General features: G+C 33.6%; 1 long non-coding RNA gene across 1 annotated transcript; it reads right to left on the bottom strand.

The window, feature by feature from the left end:
* Positions 1 to 2,155: 2,155 nt before the first annotated feature.
* LOC130051803 (uncharacterized) lies at positions 2,156 to 4,184 on the bottom strand. The gene is made up of 3 exons (XR_008800061.1): positions 3,918 to 4,184; positions 3,543 to 3,705; positions 2,156 to 2,972 (listed from the first exon to the last, which is right to left on the bottom strand). It is a non-coding gene; the product is annotated as an uncharacterized LOC130051803 (long non-coding RNA).
* Between the last annotated feature and the right edge of the window lie 18,062 nt (positions 4,185 to 22,246).

The raw sequence follows: 22,246 nt of genomic DNA, 5'->3' as shown, positions 1-22,246 counted from the left end.
GATACTAAATTAAAACTTTGGATATTCAGATGGAGCAGGTGGCCCTTTACCTAACTTGTAAATTCTATGATCCCAGGAGTAGGGGTTTTGGTGTTGGGGTGGGGCCAAAATGGTCATCAGTGAATAAATGTCATTACCATTTGAATGACTATCTTTAATTCTGCTGATACAAAATGCATATATAGGAAAAGCAAGAAGCAATGTACTAGAGTTGTGAATCTCAAAACCAAGAGCTCCAACTCCAGGGTGGGTCCAAATTAATGATATAGTGTTAATATAATATTTAATATATGTAAAACCTTTCATGAGTATTGGCACTTTTGGGGCATTTCAATTTGTATTAAGCACACATTATGTTTTATACTGTTCCTGAATATTAGAATTTAGCTTAGATATATGCAGAAGAGTAAAATTATTATTGATTTCATAGCCCTTGGTGTTAATTAATGATACTTTTAACTAATACTCAGATGACTGATAAGGCCTGTGGGCCTCTTGTTGGTCTAAAGTGCACTAATACAGACATTATGAAAACATTTTCTGGTACTTTACTATACACTAGGACAGATTGTGGGAATCTTGGCTAGAAGAGGTCCTCAATATCCCTTGCATGTCGTATGAGACTAAAAACCGAAACCACATGTCACAGCGGGTGTGACACGATAAAAATCTCTCCCTGCTCAACAACTGTAAGCACTGCAGTGAGTGGCAGTGAGCATAGGCTTAGATTTTGCAGCCCTTCACCAGCAATGCATGGTGACATCTCAATACAAGCTAAAATTCCTTGAATGGGACATTAAACAATATACATCCAGCCAACTTTAGAATTAAGCTTATACTTAGTAAACTAGACCCAGTACCTCAGTGGTAGAGCATTTGCTTTCACGATTAGAGGGTCATGAGTTCAAGACACACTCATATCTTGATAGTTCTAGTTAGTATATGACACCTTCATTAGATACAGGTATAGTAAAATTGCAGAAAAAGTATGGTATGGGTAGTAAGTAGAAAAGACATATCCATTGATGACTATGTACACATGATCCACATTTGATTAATTACACTTGACACTTACGGTATAAAATATAAAATGTCCTTATTTTACAGTTCTTGAACTAAAAGTTCCCATCTCCTAAACCTTTCATCAGAAATTGATCACAAATATTCTTTGGGATAGGGACTTTTGGACCAAGGTCATTGAAAAGGTTAAGGTCACTCTGTAAAAAGTTTATTTCAACATATTTTTCACTTTTAGTAATAATATATCACACAAATAAGTGGCTTTCAGACAAGATTCACTCAAGGTCATTTTGTAAAGGTCAATGTAACTCAACATAAACCTTACATATATCATGGAAAAAAACCTTCATTTCAAAAATATTTCAACATTATTGATATTTTCGATCAAGGTCTCTCAAGGTCATTTTGGAAAGGTCAAGGTCACTCAACATATAACTTTTATGAGGAAAAAGTGCATTCTTTCAACAGTTTTTTTTAAACAGGTATTGATAACCCATATGGAAAAATAATACATAAAAGTATATTTTTAATATATTATTAATACAGTCATTTTTGTACTTTTTTGAAATAATACAAAAAAAATATATTATTTTTGTATCACAAAAAAAATGGGTAACTCATTTTTATATTAAATTCTGACTTTGATTTTTTAAAGGGTATTATTTTTGTATCATTTTGGACTTAGATTATTTTCAAGCATATTATTTTTGTATCAAAATTAAACTTAGTCATTTTCACTGTATTAAAATTGTATTTTTTTAAAAACTTAGTCATTTTTAATCCAAATCTTTGAATTTATATGTATTAATTTTGTATTATAATTGAACTTAAAAAATTTCAGTGATTTTTCACTGTATTATAATTGTATTTTTTTTAACTTAGTCATTTTTAATCCAAATCTTTGATTTTATATGTATTAATTTTGTATTATAATTGGACTTAAAAAAATTTCCCAGTGATTTTCATTGTATAAAAATTGACTAATTTTTAAATTGAAATATAAAACTTATAACTTGTGGAAAACATGATGCAAGATTTAGCTTCTCAACTTCACAGTAAAGATTTCAAACTTTTAAGTTTAGACAACTTTATCAGTTGCATGCATAATGAAATAATAAGGAAGTATACTTCTAAATAACACTGGAGACATTATTTATTGCATGATATTTCCAGGACAGTCTGTAAAATACAGTATAGTTTCTTTTGACTTCATCTAGGTTTCCCATTCTAATAATTGTCATGCAGTCTAATTCTACTGATAACTCTTAAATAAGCTTTTCAATAAGATACAATGTACCATTGTACCTTATTAATACTATCTTCTCATCAAAATAACACAATAAAAATTGTAATCTCTGAACTCAACAAATTATTTCTCCACTTTGTTTGGGTTTACTGCAAGTGGCAGTTGCTATTGCACACACAGAAAAATAAATAAAGTCCTACACATAAATGGCTATCAACTGTCCAGAGCTTGGTCTCAAAGAAATAATGTCACTGAAAAATATGTTGTGCAGAATATGAGCATTTACACATGTACTTCACATTATCTCCATTACTTCACTAAAGCATAGAATGATGGACCACAACAGTTCTCATTACACTATGATGAATGAACAATGTTTCAAGTTTCACAAAGCACATCTCGTCTAAAATCATGTCCACTAAAATGAACCACACTACTGTCTCGCCTGAAAGTGGCTCTGCACTCCACAAATTTTAAGGACATTTGGTTGATGAGCATAGTTCGTTTGAAAAACCATCACTGAATCCACAATAGGCAGAATATGGTAAGCACCTATTACAGATACTTTATCATTTTACACTGTCTTGTTGACTGATGTTTCTTCTCCATCTGACATTCCCTTGAAAAATTCTTGCTCGCAACTTCCATAATTTAAAGTTTGTGTCATCTTCTGGAGGAATTGATTGGCATAAGACATGTCAGATACCTGAAAATGAAACACAAGAAATCAACTGAAATTGAACATTTTCTCTGCAATTTTAATTTTCAAAAAAAATATTTCATTTTCAAAAATAAATGAGGGCATGAACTTTACTTGTTACTGTTTTATACCAGCATGCTTTACGAAGCGTGTTAGCACTTCAACAAAAGTATGCTGATGTGTAGCGTTGTTGTTCATACAATTCATTCTAAAGATGTCTGACACTTTGATCTACAGGTTCACAGAGTTAATTTTGTTTTTTTAAATTCAACCGCAGGGGCATATATATATATATATATCTTCAATGTCCTCTAATGAAAGATTTTTTTTTTAAAACTGTAACACAGGCACCTGAAATTTTATCCTTAAGTTACAAATAATGCCATAGATTGAAAAAACATATATCACACCCCTCCCTATAAATGAATACATGCAACTTACTGTTAAAATTTTAGGTGTCTGTGATTGTAACATGCTTATTATTATTTTTTGTGGACATACTCTATCAACAGTTACTTGGGTTTATTAAAGGTCATAAATTGAATATTTCATGTTAAAGAATTGAATTACGTTTACCGTCATTACTTTCTGCAATGCTGCATCCTGGTATTATTCAATCAACATCATTGTCGTCTTCAAAGTCAGTCTGCTTCCTCAAACTTCAAAGTTAGATAGGCTATGCTATATCTCCCGGATTTTTAGGATTATCTGACAAGGAATAGTCGGCAGTTGGGAAAACCTATGATAGAATTGGTCACATGAAAACAAAAACAACTAAAATTTATGAACTTAAACAACGATATATTATTTCACATTGATCATCATCGGGCAACTATCAGGTGCGATTTTACCACAAGTCACTTTGAAAAATAAATATCTATTTCTCAAATACGCAATTATAGGATTTATCAAATAATAATATTAAAGAAAACGAATAAGAAAAATGCATACCGATTGTGAAAACAACGTGCAAGTTCATCGGCACGGGCGCGCCATTACCACTCGACCTCGTGGCTTTTCAAGTTTGGTAGGACTGCTTCTTCCAGTGTTATACACGTCGCATACCCCATAAGAATACTCTAGGAGCCTTTAACAAGTTGTCCACAAAATAGATTGTATACTCTCCACGTGTTTCTCCCATTGTTTTGCTTTCCTTTCCTCACAATGTTCACAGATCGACGATTTCAAAATATGGAAGCGGAAGTGACTGTAGATAGAGTTCGGGTGACTCCGTAATCAATTTTAAATTATTACAATCTTAGTATTTGTTTAAAAAAAACAGCTATGAATTATGAATTAGTTTCTAATAGCAGAAAATTTAAACAAACAAGATAATAACAGCATATTTACGAAAGATAAATACAAGACTAGAATTTTCGGCCGTCTTCGTACTTTCACGCGATTGGTCGAAGTTCCAAAATCTGTAGCTCTCAAATTTGATTGGTTGAATGTGTGACGCTGCCATTTTCAAAGTGATTAGACTGTCGCAATATTTCGGAGGTTATTTTGCATAAATTGCTAAATATTCCGTGGTTGAGTGGAATGAGGACCGGAGTCCAGAATCACGGAATATATAAGGAAGGTGACATCCTGCAAGAACGGCATGTCCAGACGTTTTGGGCCGGGTGTACGTAAAGTTCTTGTGATCATCACAACATGGTAAGTTAAAGTAATGCCCAAGATTTCTTTATTTTGCAGCAGATGAAACTATTTCAGTTTATGTAGTATGGAAGGATAGTTTTTCAAAGTAAAGTTGACTTTACAATTTTCTGAAAATTATAGCTAGGCCTATATTCCAAAACAAAACCTAGGCCGGGGGGGGGGGGGGGGGGGGTTACTCGTCCTGCATAGTTCAAGCTTGTCCAGTTTCCACACTATAGTCATAGATCTATATAGAAGGGGGGGGGGGGGTGGACAGCAGCAGATCCAGGATTTCCAGAAGGGGTACCTCCAGTGAATATGGTCTCAAATCCGGTGAATATGTGATATGAACCGTTTGCATTTGTATAGATTATAAAGGGACAATAGATAGACTATATGATAATGTTTTATATATATATATTTTTATAATATTCTATTACAGATTATGCAGTGGTCAAGGCTGACGACAAGTGGTGTGACTTGAAGATAGCCCTTAGGAACAAAGTTAGTGCACTTTGCAACGCAGAAGAAACGGCAGAAGCAGAGGGAGGATGAGTCTCAAGACTGATGTGTTATGAAGATCATGGACAGACTAGATATGAATACCATATAAGGTCACAGACAGACTAGATATGTATACCATATAAGATCATGGGCAGACTAGATATGTACATACCATATCATCAGCTCACTGACAGACTAGATATGTATGTACCATATAACATCATGGACAGGCTAGATATGTATAAAATACTGATTAAACATCTAGCAATTTATTGAATCTTGTACAATGAAAATGACAACAATTTGTTATTATTTATTATATTCATGATAATATAGCCCAAAGTATTTAATAGTCGCTTTTTAAATCTCTACAATAGTAGCCAATGCGACATGGGATATTATGTTTACTGTAACAATGGTTTTACTTTTAATAGTAGCTGAATTAGTAGCCAATGCATGTCTTTTTATGCCCCGAGATTGGGGGGGGGGGGGGGGGGGAGCATATTGGCATATTGTTTTTGTCCTGTCTGTCATTCTGTCATAAACTTTAACCTTGCTAATAACTTTTGAACTGTAAGTGATAGAGCTTTGATATTTCACATGAGTATTCCTTGTGACAAGACCTTTCGGTGAGTACCAACATTTTTGACCCTGTAACCTTGACCTTTGAGTTTGACCTACTTTTTGAAAACTTTAACTTTGCTTATAACTTTTGAACAGTAAGTGGTAGAGCTTTAATATTTCACATGAGCATTCCTTGTGACAAGACCTTTCCGTGAGTACCAACACTTTTGACCCTTTGACCTTGGAGTTTGACCTACTTTTTGAAAACTTTAACCTTGTTAATAACTTTTGAACTGTAAGTGATAGAGCTTTGATATTTCACATGAGTATTCCTTGTGACAAGACCTTTTCGTTGGTACTAAACCTTTTGACCTTGACATTTGACCTACTTTTAGTTTTATTTTTACATTGGTCATAACTTCTAAATGGTAAATATTAGAGCTTTAATATTGTACATGAGCATTTCTTGTGACAAGATCTTTCTACTGGTACCAAGATATTTGTCCTTGTGACCTTGGCCATCTCTGGGATTGGCCATTATCGGGGACATTTGTGTTTCACAAACACATCTTGTTTCCCCTTGCTTTTGATTGATTTTGCATAACTAAGTTGATTTGACTGAAGGTTTTATTCATATATTTTTAAAGATGTCAGATTTCTTTCTTAAAATGTGATTGAAAGCTGCTTTCAAAAACTATTAAAACATGTTTTTTACAATTCTTTTTACTTTTCTAGGCACTGCATTGTATTATTTTTGGCACATTAATATACTTTTTGTGTATCATTCTTGTACTTTTTTGAAATACAAAATGTATTTTTTTTGTATTTTTTTAAATATGTATTGTTTTTATACTTTTTTTTGGTAATGTATTATTTCTATTCCCCATCTTTGAATACTTAGATGTTGATACAAATTTAATACAATTCATATTTTTTTCCTATTTTAATTTTTCAAGGTGAACCAAATAATACAAAAATAATATGTTGATACAAAATTAATACAAATCATATTTTTTTCCCTATTTTTTCAAGGTGAACCAAATGATACAAAATTAATATGTTGATACAAAATTAATACACTTTGTATTTTTTTTGTACTTTTTTAATCCTACTCCAAAATGTATTATTTTTGTACTTTAAATTGGGATTTAATACATAAATAATACAAGAGTATAGAAATAATACATCAAATGTATCATTTTTGTATTTTTACTAAGAAATAAAGTATATTAAAAATATATTTTTGTGTGTTTCATTATTTAGAAAGTGTATTATTTTTGACCTAATTTGGAACCAAGATTTAGATGGTTCCAAATTTGGTCATTAAAAATATATTTTTTTGGTATCATTTTAGTATTATTTTCTTGTATCATTTTCATATTTATTTTCGATATGGGAATATATCACACAAATAAGTAATAGCCAAATGGTTTCAACAGTCATTCAAGGGCATTCTGTAAATGTCAGCATCACTCGACATGTATATACCTTTTATATGGGAAAAAAACTTACTTAAACAATTTTTTCAGCATTTATTGAAACAATATTTCAACATTTATTGATCATTTTGCAAGTCAATTGTCATATGAAATAGTTTCATTGGTTAGATGCAGTGCAGGAAGCTTTTAACCAGTTTTACTGATAATATTGTTAAGTATATTTTAGGGCTGTCACGGTTCCAAAAACTTTCGGGTCGGGTTGGTTCTAAAAATTTTATTTCGGGTTCGGGTATTTCCGTTCGGGTCTATATGACTATTTGAAAAATCTTGTATACAGTTAAAATCAAAAACCTTTATTGTACTTTATTACACAAATTACTCTGGAACGTGGAATGAGGTTTAGACTCAACATCCATGGTACTACAAACAGCATTGTCACTTCTAAGTCGTTTCCATCTATACTTTCAATGTTTTGTCATTGACAATGTTGATCCTGTGGCGTATTTTCAATGTGTCTGTCATATCTTACATATACTGTTATTATTTACAGTTTTGTCCACAATGTCATCACCTTTGAGGATTTTGGTATTTCATTTAAACGGATTTCTAATAATGATTCTATTTTAAAAACCAAACCTGAACCGAAATATGGAAAAAATGGAACCGAACCCGACCCGAACAACACGACCCGCGGTTTTCGGTTATTTCGGGTACCCATTGCAGCCCTAGACTATATTTTAATGCTATCTAACTAACACATGTACATAAGATGCCATTATGGAAAGGAAAGAAATTTTATAAGGTTGAGTGGGTAATTGTCATTTCAGCTACTCCAGCTTACTCCAATAAAGAGAAGGGACTCACTTTACATGAAATTATTGGAATCTGTTCGGAAAAACAATCCATTGAAAAGTCCAAAATTTGTACAACAGTCCCAACACCGAATTCAAATAGTGTATTTGTTGTCGATATGACAGCAGTTGGGGAAACAGATCTAACTTGTGATGATTCAGGAAAGTATGATTCACATTCATTCCCATCATCTCTAGTTCAAGTAGTAATGACATCTGATGGGAAAAAAATAAAGAATTTGAAGGTAATGTCACGATCGAAAATTTCCGAAGATGACCCTCGTCTTGAACAAGACGACACATTTCTTGTTAGAAGATTATACAGTGTCCAAAACAATGAATGTGGAAAATGTCTCAGAATAATAAGCAAGGTTTACTACAAATCAAAATTGTGCAAATATGGATTGATACAATATATAGGAGATAGACAGTCTATTTTAAGACCACATGGAAATTCAAGGAAGAGAACAACACTCTATATGAGGACAAAGCCTTCTGTGATTGCGAAAGAAAAAAACTTGTCTCGTGAGATGCCACCAAAAAAAGTAATAAATTTAATTGACAAACAAAGTCCTCAAAACAGAACATCTCCTAGTGATTTACCACGTGATAGACAACAGGTCTACAATTTGAAAAAAAAATCAAACATCGCATTCAAGGCTCGAAATACAGGAAGAGTTGCAGCACCAGATTTCTCAAAACTTGTGGCATCAATGGATAATGATGGTTTTGTCAAAAACATCGACTTTGCCAGCAGAGAAAGATGTAAAAGAATTCATCCCAACACATTTGCTGCAACACATAATACATTGACATGGACTAAGACATTTTGCAATCCTGATGCACAGCACAAGTCACAGCTAGGAATTGATATGACATACAAAGTTGGACCTTTCTTTACTACATGTCTGAGTTTTCCACACCCAATGTTCGTGCATAAGGGAGATCAACAAAAGCATCCAACTGTGTTTACAGGCATGTCAACAAGTACAGGTAGGCAAAAGGAAGATTACATGTACCTAGCTGGGCAGTTGAAAGCAAATGGAATTGAAAAGATGATCTATGGAACTGATGGGGAACTTGCATTAGAGTTAGGAATGGAGGCAATATATCCTATAGAAGGGGTAAAACAATCAAACCAAAGTATAAAATTAAGATGCTTCAATCATGTGAAAGACGATTTAGATGTTGAACTTAAGAAATATCCAACTCTTGAAAAAGAATCAGTCATTAAGTCGCTATTAGGAAAAGAATTCAACGGAAAAAGAGTCCCAGGGTTGGTTGATTTAAACAACTTTGAAGAAGATTATAGACACTTATCCGCTCAATGGCCAACAAATTTTAAAAAGTACATAGAATCCAAAGAATTAAAAGTACGTTCGTTAAAAGAAACATTTAGAAAATGCATGGGAAGAGAAATTAGAATAACAGCAGGTCTAGGAAATCCTCCAAATAAGTATGACAATCAGAGAGCAGAGTCCATAAACAGCACTTTAAAAGAGTCACTTGGGTCACATTTTGTGGACCAGGCTTCAGTTCATGATCTTGTTTATGAAAATGTTGTTGTTCCACAAGAGAAAGAATTAGTGAAGGCTATATATGGACATGGTGAATATCGGCTTGCACCTGCATTTAAACATCTAGCAATTCATCCACTAAAATGGGCAGGTATGACAGAGCAGCAAAAGCAACACCATATAAATAGAGTTTTTCATTGTAAGATGAATATCAGTGAGGAAAAACCTATTCTTAGAAAACTTTCAATACAACCGGAAGATTGTCCATCTCTTCACACTACCCTTCCACAGACCCTCATAAGGGACCTTTGGAAGGCAGCAGAATTAATCATCTCTTACAACAAGGTAGATGAAATGTATAATGGCAACTTCTGTGTTGCCGATGATGAAAAGGCCTATATAATAAAAGAAACGGAAACGGGATTCTCTTGCCAGTGTTCCCAGTTTAAAAGACTTGGTCTCTGTGGTCATGTTATTGTTGTGGCTGATGACAGGGGTCGACTGGAAGATATACTGAAGAACTTTAAATACAATCCATCTATGGCCATCTATAAGAACAAACCCATTTCCTCTGGTGAAAAAAGAGTAAAAAAACCCAGAAAAGGCCAACAGAATATTAAGAAAGTGCCAATTATTCTTGAGGAAGAAGAAAGTGATGTTATTTGTGATCTTGCTGTTCAGCGACCATTCCAGTACTGTGAGCCATGGCATAACGATGAGCCATTTAAAATTGTCAACGTCGAATCTGTTAAAGGAAAACGAACAATATTTTGTGTTACATGCACATCTGTCATCAGCAAGCAGAATCCTTTACCGCCATTTGACATTATGATTTCCCATCACGAAAGATATAAATATCCACAGCAAACGGAGGATGGAAAAACGATTTGGAAAACAACAAAGAAGAGAATGAGACCACATTATTACTGTATTAAGAAGAAATGTCTACTTAGACGTCATCCTTACTTTTGGTTAGGTCTCATAGATATCAGTGAAGTATCACTTCAAGATGCTCACAAGGATTTGTTGCAAGATATTTTAGGATTTGAAATTTGAAACTTCAACTGTACAGATGGATAGTACTAAGCAAACTTGTTATTCAAATTACTTCCTTCTTTTAGGATGTTTAGGTATATCTTGTTAATTTGGATAACATTTTCTTCTCTGATGTAATTACTTTGAACAACTGTCGTCACAACCAGTTTCCTTGACAATTTTGTGATTCATTCCTATACGTGATGATTTTTCTATGCCCGACAAAGACAGAACTTGTATGGCATCGTCTGTCTGTTCGGACATTGTAGGCAAAATACAAAATGTACTGTACACTCTAGGATCTTACAACTTTAAACATTTCATCACAATGATGAGAGGAAGATGCCCAAGAATTTTCAAGGTCAAAGTCTTAATATCAGTTGATAGGAGAAGCCTGTAAGCAGAATATATATTAGGGCTAGGACCGTCAAAATTGGTACGCAAACTCCCCATGCCAAGTGAAGGATGCCTTTTGTTTTTAAAGCTCAAGGTCATAGTATTACTTAAAAAGAAAACCTTGTAGGCAGGGTGCAGACCAAACTGTAAGCTCCAGGAACTTGCAACTTGGTACATTTTATCTTCTTGATGAGAAGATGCCTATTGTTTTTCAAGGTCAAAGTCATAGTATCAGTTAATAGGACAACCATGTAGACACAATACAGACCAAATGATTGTGGAGAGGATCGTCAAACTTGGTAGACATACTCTACATGCCAAGTGGAGAACACCTATTGCTCTTCAAGGTCAAAAGTCAAGGTCGTTGTATAATTTATTAGGAAAAACTTTTAAACAAGATACAGACCAACCTTTGGGGCTAGGACTGTCAAACTTGATACACATACATCTAATGCCAAGTGAAGAACATCTTTTGTTCTTCAAGGTCAAAAGTGAAGGTCATAGTATCACCTACTAGCTAATAAGAAAACCTTGTAGGCAGGATACAGACCGAATCATAGAGGCTAGGACTGTTAAACTTGGTACACATACACTTTATGCCAAGAAGAGGATGCCTATTGTTTCTCAAGGTCAAAGATTAAGGTTGTAGTATCACTTAGTAGAAAATCCTTTTTTTTTTCATCATGAGTACAGATATTGGTCTGAATTTTGGTCACAAGCTCTCCTTGGAGGAATGTAAGTTCAGTTTGCTGGAATGGGAGGTACACTAAGACTTACTTAAGGGGTAAAAGTAGGTCAAACAGTTTTCTAGAATTTTTTGGATATGAATCTGATATTGCTCAGAAATTTTTATCCCCCCCCCCCCCCCCCTTCAGAGAAATACATAATCTTTGTACATTTCAACTTGATTCTTGCATTGTGACCTACTTTAAGGCTAAAAATAGGTCAAATAGTTTTCTGGATTTTTTCTCATCATGAATACAGATATTGCACAGAACTTCTAACGGGCGTATGTTGTACTGTTTGCAGTACTCTTGTTTCTTTTATTATACTGTTGGATAAGTTGTGTATTTTCAAGATGTGTATTTTTACCTTTTTTATGCTTTTTTGAATGACTAGGGTTTTTTTTTTGGGGGGGGGGGGGATTTATTGTGTGACAAACTTCCATGATTTTTCCATCCTTGCAAAGAAAACATGTTGGTTTCACCATGTTACTCTTAATTGGTAAATACCTGTAACTCGACTATTTTTAAAAAGAATTAATTTTTAAATGATTATGAGTAGTGAAAAGTTCCATATTCTTCAAAGAAAATGGAGAGATTGTTTTTCATTTTTACGTTGGATAGACCAATAGATGTAGTTTCACTGATCAAATTATTAAGAGATATTTATGGAGTGTTTCTTTATTCGAATAGCTACAGTATTTACGCTTTGTGTTGTAAATTTAGATAGACTACCCAAATGACATGACACAGTTTGGTCAACTTTAGCACAATGATGTCAATTTTGTTAGACCAACGATGGCACTACAGTATTTACTCATTTTGTTGTAAATTTTAATAGAGTATAGACCCTTGTAAGGAAGACTACAAGTGGTAAATAGTGAAAAAGTTTGTCACTCTCAAAATATCTTAGTATTGTTTACTTGTAGACTTCAAATATTTGTTGTGATTGTAACTCTTAGATAATTGTGATAAGAATAATTTTTAAAAGTAAAGCACAATCATAACATTTATGGAAGAAATATTAGAGAATCCATTTTCTATCCTATTTCCATTACTTCATTTTATGAACATGACCTGAAAATTTAGTATGAACACGTATAATTCAGTGTACATTGTTCCGTTCTGTTTTGCAAAATAATAATATCCACACACATTTTGGGTTATTTGTGCAACGAGACAACAAGTGTTCATGAGAGACCCGATAATACTGTATTCGCATTAATTCTTTCTCTCTTTAAAGTCATAGTGATCAGTTGGCTAAGTTGTATATTATTGTAGACAAATCAGATACTTGATACATCTGAGCAGTTAAAAATTGTTTCAGTTATTTGTAGAAACTAGATCTGTGTTTACTGTCTGCCTTGCTTACTTTTTGAGCAGGCCAGTAGTTGACTGCTGCTCAAAAAGTGTTTAAAATTTTAGTTATTGTTAAATCTAGACTTGTATAGTTTATTTAATATTGAGCAGGCCAGTATTTAACTGCTGCTCAAGTCTCCAGATACTGTAGAAATTGGGGTTTTTATTATTCTGAGCATGACAGAATCTATTTGCTGCTGAAGAGTTTTACTGCTACATTGCTTACATATGCCTAATGAGTAAATTTGATTTTTCCCCGAATCAGTCCTTCATATGTGTATTCTAGTCTGTTTTTGTCTTGTTCATTATTTATTTAACTTGTATCATATCTTCAATATTTCCTTTACAATGTCATGTTGGATTCGGATGATTTAACTGGCATTCCTTGGATGGCTCAGCAATTTACATGCAACTTGTTCGCATGTTTCATTGCTTTGTGGCCTTTTTTGTGCGCCACCTATATGATATTATCAGTGTTTTTTTATATGTATATTGGCTTGGATCAATTCTTGTAATTTACATGTTTATTAGCTCATTTGCAAACCTAGTCATTAGCAAACGGTTGTTTGTCCCAGCCAATTAATTTTGTATATTTTGGTCTTTTACTTCATTTTGTTTGAACTTGGTTTATTACGTCATTTGTTTGATCATGGTAATAAATGACATGTTCACTTAAAATGTGTTTTTCATTACGCATTTCAATGATTTATGCAAACACAAAAACTGAGCTACGGAATGCCAGAGTTTTTTGTTCATATATGGGTTTTTCTATTTCATAATTGCAGAATATAGATAAATATTTAATGGAACATTAAATTGTTGTATATTCTACATTTTGTACATTAGTTAGCATTTCCTTCAAGTACCTCCATTTCAATGTGATTCAAATTTTCCTATAAGTGCCCCTCAATTCTTAACCAATTAGAAAGCAGTAATACGGCCACTTGAAGCTTTCGCCATTTGTTTGAAAATAAGCAAAATTTTGTCAGCGACCTCCACAACCCTTCCACTGCCTTTGTTAATGGTTTTATGATTTTAATGTTTAATTAGCATATATATACTTGTAGTATTGTGGTATTGTATGTATCCTTTTGCATTATGGTGCGGTCTCACCTTTTTTGTGCGCCACCTATATGATATTATTAGTGTTTTTTATATGTATATTGGCTTGGATCAATTCTTGTAATTTACATGTTTATTAGCTCATTTGCAAACCTAGTCATTAGCAAACGGTTGTTTGTCCCAGCCAATTAATTTTGTATATTTTGGTCTTTAACGACATTTTGTTTGAACTTGGTTTATTACGTCATTTGTTTGATCATGATAATAAATGACATGTTCACTTAATTAACATGTGTGTTATTCATTACACATTTCAATGATTATCCAATCACAAAAACTGAGCTACGGAATGCCAAAGGTTTTTGTTCATATATGGCTTTTTCTATTTCAAAATTGCGGAACATAAATTACTTTTGTGTCTTGTGGAACTGGAGGATTTGTAAAATCGTGTTGTGAAAAAAAGAGGCTGTCATTAAATTGCATTTCTTTTGGAGGAGAAAGCATGAGCAGAAACATAGACATTATGAACTCCCATAAGCCACATAGGAAAAGTGTTCACAACCTATTTTACACTCTCCACCCCTCAGATCCACTATAACTTTAAGGATCCTCCTGTCCCGACAATATACAAATATCATTTAAAGTATTGTAAACAGTTTCCAAGTATATTGGATAAACCTTGGCCATAGAGGAGGAGACACACTCACAACCTAATTTAACATCTATCATCCCTCTTGGATCCACTATAATTTTTAGGAAAATCATTGGATCCTCCAGTCCCAACAACATACACATCTACAAATTGCAATGAAGCATTGTACAAAGTTTCAAGTATATCTGATAAACCATGTAGGAGGAAAAACGTTCACAAAATTTTGTGACGGACGAATGGACAGTTCAAAAACAATGTCTCCTCCTGGAAGAGGGGACACATAATTAACAAGATGTGTTTGTAAACATACTCTGATGACAACAAAGGATCATATCACAAGGAATATTAATTTTCGATTCATATTACGCATTGGTCAAGATATATTGTGTTTTCTGAAAAGTTGAGATACACAACTTCGGTGCCAACAGAAAGGTCTTGTCACAATGAATTATGAGAGCCCTATCCGCATCATTCGAAAGTTGGGACAGGCAGACAGGATAAAGAAATGCACTGATGCCACAACTTGCGGAAGGAAATTAATCATGATTACATCTTATTCTGTTTCACATAATCCTAATTAATCATGATTACATCTTATTCTGTTTCACACAATCCAAATATCTACACCGTTATTCGTATTTGGAATATACATTTTCACTTGAATTATAATTGAATATTGTTTAAGTCCCTATGGAGAATATTTAAGTGAAATCAAAACAAACATACGATTAAAAAGAATGAGCATAATTGAATAACAAGAGACTAATTGTAGGTGTAGAATAACACTTCCATTTCGATGTTTCGTTCCGTTCCGTTAAGTACTAATACCCACACGGCTATTGGTATTTAGCGGAACGGAACGGAATCCTATATATATCTATATGTATATTGATTTTTGAAATTAACAATTCCTCTGACTTTCAGAGTGATCAAATAAACCGATGAAAAAGAAAGCTTCAGCAAAAACAATAGAAAATAACGTGGCATTAATTTACAAAAAAAAAAAAAAAAAAAACCTTGAAAAAACCCCACAAAATAAAAAGAAAAGAGAGAATTCGGTGTCTTAAGATGCGATTACAAAGAATGAGAACACTTAATAACAGACTACTTGGACTTGTAGAGTAACACTTGAAATTCGATGTTTCGTTCCGTTCCGTTAAGTACTAATATCCACACGGCTATTGGTATTTAGCGGAACGGAACGGAATCCTATATATATCTATATGTATATTGATTTTTGAAATTAACAATTCCTCTGACTTTCAGAGTGATCAAATAATAAACCGATGAAAATGAAAGCTTCTACAAAAACAGGGGAAAATAACCTGGCATTAATTTACCCCAAAAATATCACCCCCCCCCCCCCCCCCCCCCCCAAAAAAACAACACAAGAAAAAGAAAAGAGGGAATTCGGTGTCTTAAGATGCGATTGAACACGTGTTAAATGCATCTTCAAAACCAAAGTAAATTGCAATCAAAAATTTCAGACATGTTCAAAAACACATGCATGTGTGTGAAAGCAGTTATTTCCACCCCCACCCCCATAGGAAAAAAGATAATTCGTTGTCTTAAGATTCTGTACGATTAAAAAGAATGAGCATATTTGAATAACAAAAGACTAATTGTAGGTGTAGAATAACACTTCCATTTCGATGTTTCGTTCCGTTCCGTTAAGTACTAATATCCACAAGGCTATTGGTATTTAACGGAACGGAACGGAATCCTATATATATCTATATGTATATTGATTTTTGAAATTAACAATTCCTCTGACTTTCAGAGTGATCAAATAATAAACTGATGAAAATGAAAGCTTCTACAAAAACAGGAGAAAATAACCTGGCATTAATTTACCAAAAAAACAATCACCCCCCCCCCCCCCCCAAAAACAACACAAGAAAAATAAAAGAGGGAATTCGGTGTCTTAAGATGCGATTGAACACGTGTTAAATGCATCTTCAAAACCAAAGTAAATTGCAATCAAAAATTTCAGACATGTTCAAAAACACATGCATGTGTGTGAAAGCAATTATTTCCACCCCACCCCCATAGGAAAAAAGATAATTCGTTGTCTTAAGATTCTGTACGATTAAAAAGAATGAGCATATTTGAATAACAAAAGACTAATTGTAGGTGTAGAATAACACTTCCATTTCGATGTTTCGTTCCGTTCCGTTAAGTACTAATATCCACACGGCTATTGGTATTTAGCGGAACGGAACGGAATCCTATATATATCTATATGTATATTGATTTTTGAAATTAACAATTCCTCTGACTTTCAGAGTGATCAAATAATAAACTGATGAAAATGAAAGCTTCTACAAAAACAGGAGAAAATAACTTGGCATTAATTTACCAAAAAAACAATCCCCCCCCCCCAAAAAAAAACAACACAAGAAAAATAAAAGAGGGAATTCGGTGTCTTAAGATGCGATTGAACACGTGTTAAATGCATCTTCAAAACCAAAGTAAATTGCAATCAAAAATTTCAGACATGTTCAAAAACACATGCATGTGTGTGAAAGCAATTATTTCCACCCCCACCCCCATAGGAAAAAAGATAATTCGTTGTCTTAAGATTCTGTACGATTAAAAAGAATGAGCATATTTGAATAACAAAAGACTAATTGTAGGTGTAGAATAACACTTCCATTTCGATGTTTCGTTCCGTTCCGTTAAGTACTAATACCCACACGGCTATTGGTATTTAGCGGAACGGAACGGAATCCTATATATATCTATATGTATATTGATTTTTGAAATTAACAATTCCTGACTTTCAGAGTGATCAAATAAACCGATGAAAAAGAAAGCTTCAGCAAAAACAATAGAAAATAACGTGGCATTAATTTACCAAAAAAAAAAAAAAAAAAAAAAAACCACCTCCTGAAAAAACCCCACAAAATAAAAAGAAAAGAGAGAATTCGGTGTCTTAAGATGCGATTACAAAGAATGAGAACACTTAATAACAGACTACTTGGACTTGTAGAGTAACACTTGAAATTCGATGTTTCGTTCCGTTCCGTTAAGTACTAATATCCACACGGCTATTGGTATTTAGCGGAACGGAACGGAATCCTATATATATCTATATGTATATTGATTTTTGAAATTAACAATTCCTCTGACTTTCAGAGTGATCAAATAAACCGATGAAAAAGAAAGCTTCTACAAAAACAGGAGAAAATAACCTGGCATTAATTTACAATCCCACCCCCACCCCCCCAAAAAAAACCACAGCAAGAAAAAGAAAAGAGAGAATTCGGTGTCTTAAGATGCGATTGAACACGTGTGAAAATGCGCCTTCAAAACCGAAACAAATTGCAATCAAAAATTTCAGACATGTTCAAAAACACATGCATGTGTGCGAAAGCAGTTATTTCCACCCCCATCGGAAAAAAAGATAATTCGTTGTCTTAAGATTCTGTACGATTAAAAAGAATGAGCATAATTGAATAGCAAGTGTCTAATTTTAGATGTAGAATAACTCTTGAATTTCGATGTTTCGTTCCGTTCCGTTAAATACTAATATCCACACGGCCATTGGTATTTAGCGAAACGGAACGGAACCAGCGCAGAAAATATCCATAATGCAAATCGAAAATTAAGCATAGTTTATACATTAACTACAGATACCAACGCAGAAGTAAAGGTCAGATGATTGAACACAATTGCATATTTAAAAAATACAACTTTAAATCCTGGTATTCTGTTTTACAACTCTCTACTTCTCTTAGGCCAGCATCAATGGACACAATTATGTATATAACTAGAAGATTAAAGTCCAGTATTTTATTTTTAAAACCAAATTTTTTTTTACAGTGGATTCCCCCTTAGGGTACCCCACAATCGGTTCCGTTCCGTTCCGCAAAGTACCAATAGCCGTAATATGGAAGTTCCGAGTTCCCCAAGAGTTATTTCCCTTTGTCGAACTCTTCCGTAAATTATGACGTAAAATATGATGACAGTGGGTACATTTGTTAATTACTATCGTTGTATTATTTCTTAAAAGATGATATCCAGAGTTTCTGAGACCATCCTATCTCAGGGAAAAGGCAACTTTAGTGAGTTTATGAGTATTGGATAACAAAATGGCTCAAACAAATATTGTTAATTGCCATCTTTCTTTGATAAAAGCGTCACTCATGTAGAAGAGGAAACGAATAATGATTCAATAGCCAATTTGATGATCTTATTCAAACAAATTATGCTTGATATGGCCAGAATATGCATACCAGTGAGTGATTGATATAAACAAAAGTTACGCTTTTATTACATTAATCGTACGTAATCGTTATGTACAATGCCAGTCTACGATATAATGTATACATTGTGTACCCACCATACGTCATAAAATGCGAAAGAGTTCGACAAAGGGAAATAACTTTTGGGTAACTCGGAACTTGCGTATTGATGGCAGCATTGGAAATTATCACTCCAAGAGAACCAGTTGCCACCCGAGGTGAATTCAAGGTTGACTATTCGTTTTGGAGGGGTAATGATTTTCATTGCTATCCTCAGCTACCGGGGATACGTGCAATATTGTTTTATTATACTGAATATTAGCTATATATACTGTTTGTATCATCGACATCTGTTTGTTTACTTTTGATAAGTCATTGTCTTGCAATGTTTTGAACATGCATGTAAATACTGGCATTTCTATATTTCCAAGATATTTGCACAATTGTAGAATAGAGTGGCTGGGGGAATTACCCCATAGAACATGTATAATGGATCATTATAAATTTCAGAACTCTCTACAACCTATTGCATAAATTAATTAAGAGAAATGTAAATGTAATAAAAAAGAAAAAGACCTGTATACTTCACTTTTTGTTCTATTTAGCTCACATTAGTTATCTCATTCAAATTAACCGTAATTATCCAGATAAAACCTTTTTTAAGCAATTTTACTCCAAGTTGTAAGATACCAAACATGAAACATTTGCACATATTAGCATTTATAGGTTTTAGCTCACATGACCGAAGGTTCAGGTGAGTTTTTCTGATCACATTTTGTCCAGCATAAGTCCGTCCGTCTGTAAACACTTTTTACATTTTCAACTTCTGCTGCAGATTCACTGAACAAATTTCAACCAAACTTAGCACAACGCATCCTTCAGTAAAGGGGATTCAATTTTGTTCAAACGAAGAACCACACCTATCACCAAGGGCAGATAATAGTGAAATTAAAGTGACAACTTTCAAAAATTTTCCCTAGAACCACTGGGTCAATTTCAACCAAACTTGACACAAAGCATTCTTGGGTAAAGGGAATTCAAGTTCAATTGAAGGTCGCCTTCTTTCTTAATATATCATGAGGATTTTTAAAAATCGTCAGAATCAACCAAACTTCACACAAATTCATGATACCAAATTTGGCCGAATTAAAGACTGTCATGTGTTCCTTTAACAGATATTTTCGATGATTCTTTTTCAGATCTAATGTGCTTGATCTCAAAATGTTCTGTAGAAAATTGTAAAACTTGTGATATACTGATCACTAAAAATTCATTTAGTAGTAATCTCACCGGACGTAGTTTTTGTACCAAAACTTTTAATAAGACTTATCTACGCCTTTCAGTGTAATTTAACCTATGTGGCTTTAATGTGGGAGAAATTAAGGGTTCTTTTAATAAAATAATATCAGGCACTAATTTCAAATAAATCATGGTGGTAACCAAATTCTGTACAAGCATTTGAATTCCCCTGACCACTCCATCTTGTTGATGAGGGTCAGGATTCTAGAAAAAAATTACCACCATACAAACAATCCAACCTTTCAAGTACCCCTTTTCGTAGACATGAACGAGAAGAGCACTCATGGATCAGGACTCTCCATATGCAATGATACTGTATATGATGTAGGAAATTTGACTAGTCCACAAGGAAATAACATGAATGTGATGATGGGACTCTTTCTTAATACTCAAAGATGGAAACGCAGTTTTGGACATCGTTCTTATGAATGACCAAGTATACATGATGTCACGCTTGGTTCGCATTTACTTTATGTCAACAGACAATTAGGTCCACATATTCGCACAAAACTTTACTTTGTTCCATTGAGAGTTTTATATACGTTATTTGAAGAAGCCAGAGCTAGTCTATTCTTGGATTTGTCAACACCTGAATGCAAACTTCCGCCAGAGTTCGTTTGCACCTGAATGTAGACTGAACTCTATGGATCAGGATGTTGCCAATCACAAACTACCAGAGTCATAGATGGTATACTTTTCGAACCATGCCACCAGTTCATGAAGCTCGGATTTACAAACAAAGGAATAGATGCCGTCAACATAAGCAACATTCTTCATCATAAAAGAGTTCAGTCTTGTATTCCAACATATTTCAAGTTCGAAGTCTACACCCTGTATTTCCTACAAATAAACTTCTACTGTTGCATCCAACTATGTGTTCTTGTTCTTTGTCTCCTTTCAACTATAGTCCAGCTGGACATGTCATTACTGGTGATGTTGTTATAGTTGAAAATGAGAACCTCAAATCACTTATTTTAAAGGGTCCTAGATACAGAGAACCTCGTTCTTTCAATTGGTGACAGAGCTTCAAGAAGTAAAAACATCTGATTATAAATAACACTCTGTATACCTTTTCTACTGTGTATTCACAAATGAAAGTGTACATCAAAACTATTAAATGTTCATTAAAATGTGGTTTTTAACAGTCGCTTGTCTTTTTTTTTTCTATTAAAGTGTAATCGATGTCGGATGACAGAAACTTACGGGAGATTTTATCCCCCTCACCCTAACTATTTAAAGTAAGATTTTTATCTGACATCAATTTTTTGATCTCGCCCCTTATGAATTCTGTCGAAGATTATGACAGACGATGGGCTAAATATGAAAAGAACTCCTTACATTGTCAGAATGGATTCAAAGTATAAAAGGAATATTAAAATCCTGCATTAGACACATCAAAACAAAAGTATGTATCGTCTATCCTTCTGTGTTTAGTAAACCAGAAAAATAAAAGAATTAGATAGGTTACAAGAGGAATATGTTTTGGTTCCAGCTGACAAAGCTTGTAACAGCATTGCCTTTGTTTGTAAGGCTCATTATTACATCTGTATTTTAAACGAACTTTGCATTAATTCCATTTTTGGTCATCGTACTTATACTCCAACTATCCTTTCAAAAGATGAAATTCTTCAAAACCATGCGTAAGTTTTAGACACAATTGATATCCCAGTCAATGGGTCGGATGAATATTAGTTACCGTACATATACTGGATTCCTAAACTTCATAAAAACCCTTACAAACAAAGATACATTGCTGGATCCAGTAAATGTTATATCAAGCCCCTCTTTTTGCTCCTCACGAAAATATTAACAGCTGTGAAAGAGAAACTCAAAAGTATTGTGCCACTGTATATGCCAGAAATGGTGTAAATCAAATGTGGATTTAAAAACATCTAAAGAACTTTTAGTAGACTTGAAATCGCAAAGCTTTTCTCAAATCAACAACATTAAAACGTATGATTTTTCAACACTTTACATAACCATTCCTTATGA

The sequence above is a fragment of the Ostrea edulis genome, chromosome 2, assembly GCF_947568905.1.
Source record: "Ostrea edulis chromosome 2, xbOstEdul1.1, whole genome shotgun sequence".
NCBI lineage: Eukaryota > Metazoa > Mollusca > Bivalvia > Ostreida > Ostreidae > Ostrea > Ostrea edulis.
This window is presented reverse-complemented; position numbering and strand designations above follow the sequence as displayed.